The sequence below is a fragment of the Physella acuta genome, unplaced genomic scaffold (genome assembly GCF_028476545.2).
Source record: "Physella acuta isolate Inbredline_101_S28 unplaced genomic scaffold, ASM2847654v3 ptg001513l, whole genome shotgun sequence".
Taxonomy (NCBI): domain Eukaryota; kingdom Metazoa; phylum Mollusca; class Gastropoda; family Physidae; genus Physella; species Physella acuta.
Window position 1 is genome coordinate 58,681 of NW_026733028.1, and position 6,320 is coordinate 65,000.

Below are 6,320 nucleotides of genomic sequence, written 5' to 3' on the forward strand. Positions count from 1 at the left end.
ACCTTAAGTGTCGATGTTTGAAAAGGAGGAGAATTTGTCAGTTTGTTTTCGCAAATTTAAGGCTTTTTTAAAAATTATAATAAAAACTGACACATGTAACTAATGTCGACCCATCATATTTTATAGTTGAAAAAGTCTTTCTTGTTACTTATTTAGCATGTAAATGGGAGGCGGGGGGAATATACCCAATGTAACGTCCTTTTGGAGTGGGTATAAGTTGATAACAATGTGTGGCAATGGGGAGGGGGGTGATAAAGATCCTTAAAAAAATAGCATCTTTTAGTCCAGACAGTGCTGGCCGTGGTAAATGAAACCATAACTCCGTAAGTAAAACAACGAACCATTCCGCGAAGTAAGTACGTGGAGTTATTTATAGTCACTCGTAGAAGGAAAACCCGGAAAAATCAACAAGCGTGTAGACTACGGGAGAAAAACACAAATAATACACAGCCGTAATAGGTGTAGTAAAGTAGGTCACCAACTTCTCGTTTTCCCTGCTTGCCAGCTAAATCTAGAATTTTTCAAACAAATGTGAATATTTTTATTAAAACGATAACAAAAAAAAATTACTTCTGCTAAAATCGTATTCAATGATAATGAACGACAACAAAATTTAAGCTAGCTTAAAGAAAAAATATAGCTTACGTTGTTGTGCTTTTTTAAAAGAAGTTTTTTTTTTTAAATGTTGTTATTGGGATCAGGTTCACAACAATTAATTTAGTTCGAAAGTTTACATCTCTTTGGCTAACAAAATTTCTAATTTTAAGCGAGAGAGACCAAGACTTACAAGCTCTATCAAGGGCATAGCGAGGGTGGGACCGCCCACGGTGACACCATTTAGGGGGTGACACCAAGGCAAAAAGTTGCAGAATGTACAGAAGAAAAATTCTTTTTTGCTAGTTCCATTAATGATTAATTTACTTTAAATAGTCTTTTGAGTACAAATCGACAATTATTACAAGGGGGTTGGGTGACACCATGACGTAAAAGTGCTAACTATAGAGCAATCAATGTTACACCCAACTGTGTTATTATATAACGTCCTCAGTGATTAAATTTATATATATATATATATATATATATATATATATATATATATATATATATATATATATGTGTGTGTGTGTCTGTGTGTCTGTGTAAACACGATTACTTGAGTACCGTTACAGCTAGGTTGATGAAATTTCATATATAAGTATTTTATCAAAATCGTAGATCCGTATCAACTTTTGAGCGATTTCCGATAACCGGAAGTGGTACTTTTTCCACTTTGAATTTTTCAAAAGCCTATAACTTGAGTACTATTTCAGATAGATAAATGAAATTTCACATGTAAGTAAAAGATCTAATTCTCTAACTTCTGTTAAATTTTGAGTAATTTCCGTTGACGGGAAATACTAATTTACGCTATTTCCGATTTCTCAAAAACGCATCTAAATTTATAAAGTACTAATAATTTTGCGCACCATTATGAACATCTTTATTCGGCGTTCACTTGGTGTGCAATACTTTTTTCTATGAGATTCTATTTTATCTATCTATAATAATAGTTTCGCTGTCTGTCTATCTATCTATCTATCTATCTATCTATCTATCTATCTATCTATCTATCTATCTATCTATCTATCTATCTATCTATCTATCTATCTATCTATCTATCTATCTATCTATCTATCTATCTATCTATCTATCTATCTATCTATCTATCTATCTATCTATCTATCTATCTATCTATCTATCTATCTATCTATCTATCTATCTATCTATCTATCTATCTATCTATCTATCTATCTATCTATCTATCTATCTATCTATCTATCTATCTATCTATCTATCTATCTATCTATCTATCTATCTATCTATCTATCTATCTATCTATCTATCTATCTATCTATCTATCTATCTATCTATCTATCTATCTATCTATCTATCTATCTATCTATCTATCTATCTATCTATCTATCTATCTATCTATCTATCTATCTATCTATCTATCTATCTATCTATCTATCTATCTATCTATCTATCTATCTATCTATCTATCTATCTATCTATCTATCTATCTATCTATCTATCTATCTATCTATCTATCTATCTATCTATCTATCTATCTATCTATCTATCTATCTATCTATCTATCTATCTATCTATCTATCTATCTATCTATCTATCTATCTATCTATCTATCTATCTATCTATCTATCTATCTATCTATCTATCTATCTATCTATCTATCTATCTATCTATCTATCTATCTATCTATCTATCTATCTATCTATCTATCTATCTATCTATCTATCTATCTATCTATCTATCTATCTATCTATCTATCTATCTATCTATCTATCTATCTATCTATCTATCTATCTATCTATCTATCTATCTATCTATCTATCTATCTATCTATCTATCTATCTATCTATCTATCTATCTATCTATCTATCTATATCTATCTATCTATCTATCTATCTATCTATCTATCTATCTATCTATCTATCTATCTATCTATCTATCTATCTATCTATCTATCTATCTATCTATCTATCTATCTATCTATCTATCTATCTATCTATCTATCTATCTATCTATCTATCTATCTATCTATCTATCTATCTATCTATCTATCTATCTATCTATCTATCTATCTATCTATCTATCTATCTATCTATCTATCTATCTATCTATCTATCTATCTATCTATCTATCTATCTATCTATCTATCTATCTATCTATCTATCTATCTATCTATCTATCTATCTATCTATCTATCTATCTATCTATCTATCTATCTATCTATCTATCTATCTATCTATCTATCTATCTATCTATCTATCTATCTATCTATCTATCTATCTATCTATCTATCTATCTATCTATCTATCTATCTATCTATCTATCTATCTATCTATCTATCTATCTATCTATCTATCTATCTATCTATCTATCTATCTATCTATCTATCTATCTATCTATCTATCTATCTATCTATCTATCTATCTATCTATCTATCTATCTATCTATCTATCTATCTATCTATCTATCTATCTATCTATCTATCTATCTATCTATCTATCTATCTATCTATCTATCTATCTATCTATCTATCTATCTATCTATCTATCTATCTATCTATCTATCTATCTATCTATCTATCTATCTATCTATCTATCTATCTATCTATCTATCTATCTATCTATCTATCTATCTATCTATCTATCTATCTATCTATCTATCTATCTATCTATCTATCTATCTATCTATCTATCTATCTATCTATCTATCTATCTATCTATCTATCTATCTATCTATCTATCTATCTATCTATCTATCTATCTATCTATCTATCTATCTATCTATCTATCTATCTATCTATCTATCTATCTATCTATCTATCTATCTATCTATCTATCTATCTATCTATCTATCTATCTATCTATCTATCTATCTATCTATCTATCTATCTATCTATCTATCTATCTATCTATCTATCTATCTATCTATCTATCTATCTATCTATCTATCTATCTATCTATCTATCTATCTATCTATCTATCTATCTATCTATCTATCTATCTATCTATCTATCTATCTATCTATCTATCTATCTATCTATCTATCTATCTATCTATCTATCTATCTATCTATCTATCTATCTATCTATCTATCTATCTATCTATCTATCTATCTATCTATCTATCTATCTATCTATCTATCTATCTATCTATCTATCTATCTATCTATCTATCTATCTATCTATCTATCTATCTATCTATCTATCTATCTATCTATCTATCTATCTATCTATCTATCTATCTATCTATCTATCTATCTATCTATCTATCTATCTATCTATCTATCTATCTATCTATCTATCTATCTATCTATCTATCTATCTATCTATCTATCTATCTATCTATCTATCTATCTATCTATCTATCTATCTATCTATCTATCTATCTATCTATCTATCTATCTATCTATCTATCTATCTATCTATCTATCTATCTATCTATCTATCTATCTATCTATCTATCTATCTATCTATCTATCTATCTATCTATCTATCTATCTATCTATCTATCTATCTATCTATCTATCTATCTATCTATCTATCTATCTATCTATCTATCTATCTATCTATCTATCTATCTATCTATCTATCTATCTATCTATCTATCTATCTATCTATCTATCTATCTATCTATCTATCTATCTATCTATCTATCTATCTATCTATCTATCTATCTATCTATCTATCTATCTATCTATCTATCTATCTATCTATCTATCTATCTATCTATCTATCTATCTATCTATCTATCTATCTATCTATCTATCTATCTATCTATCTATCTATCTATCTATCTATCTATCTATCTATCTATCTATCTATCTATCTATCTATCTATCTATCTATCTATCTATCTATCTATCTATCTATCTATCTATCTATCTATCTATCTATCTATCTATCTATCTATCTATCTATCTATCTATCTATCTATCTATCTATCTATCTATCTATCTATCTATCTATCTATCTATCTATCTATCTATCTATCTATCTATCTATCTATCTATCTATCTATCTATCTATCTATCTATCTATCTATCTATCTATCTATCTATCTATCTATCTATCTATCTATCTATCTATCTATCTATCTATCTATCTATCTATCTATCTATCTATCTATCTATCTATCTATCTATCTATCTATCTATCTATCTATCTATCTATCTATCTATCTATCTATCTATCTATCTATCTATCTATCTATCTATCTATCTATCTATCTATCTATCTATCTATCTATCTATCTATCTATCTATCTATCTATCTATCTATCTATCTATCTATCTATCTATCTATCTATATCTATCTATCTATCTATCTATCTATCTATCTATCTATCTATCTATCTATCTATCTATCTATCTATCTATCTATCTATCTATCTATCTATCTATCTATCTATCTATCTATCTATCTATCTATCTATCTATCTATCTATCTATCTATCTATCTATCTATCTATCTATCTATCTATCTATCTATCTATCTATCTATCTATCTATCTATCTATCTATCTATCTATCTATCTATCTATCTATCTATCTATCTATCTATCTATCTATCTATCTATCTATCTATCTATCTATCTATCTATCTATCTATCTATCTATCTATCTATCTATCTATCTATCTATCTATCTATCTATCTATCTATCTATCTATCTATCTATCTATCTATCTATCTATCTATCTATCTATCTATCTATCTATCTATCTATCTATCTATCTATCTATCTATCTATCTATCTATCTATCTATCTATCTATCTATCTATCTATCTATCTATCTATCTATCTATCTATCTATCTATCTATCTATCTATCTATCTATCTATCTATCTATCTATCTATCTATCTATCTATCTATCTATCTATCTATCTATCTATCTATCTATCTATCTATCTATCTATCTATCTATCTATCTATCTATCTATCTATCTATCTATCTATCTATCTATCTATCTATCTATCTATCTATCTATCTATCTATCTATCTATCTATCTATCTATCTATCTATCTATCTATCTATCTATCTATCTATCTATCTATCTATCTATCTATCTATCTATCTATCTATCTATCTATCTATCTATCTATCTATCTATCTATCTATCTATCTATCTATCTATCTATCTATCTATCTATCTATCTATCTATCTATCTATCTATCTATCTATCTATCTATCTATCTATCTATCTATCTATCTATCTATCTATCTATCTATCTATCTATCTATCTATCTATCTATCTATCTATCTATCTATCTATCTATCTATCTATCTATCTATCTATCTATCTATCTATCTATCTATCTATCTATCTATCTATCTATCTATCTATCTATCTATCTATCTATCTATCTATCTATCTATCTATCTATCTATCTATCTATCTATCTATCTATCTATCTATCTATCTATCTATCTATCTATCTATCTATCTATCTATCTATCTATCTATCTATCTATCTATCTATCTATCTATCTATCTATCTATCTATCTATCTATCTATCTATCTATCTATCTATCTATCTATCTATCTATCTATCTATCTATCTATCTATCTATCTATCTATCTATCTATCTATCTATCTATCTATCTATCTATCTATCTATCTATCTATCTATCTATCTATCTATCTATCTATCTATCTATCTATCTATCTATCTATCTATCTATCTATCTATCTATCTATCTATCTATCTATCTATCTATCTATCTATCTATCTATCTATCTATC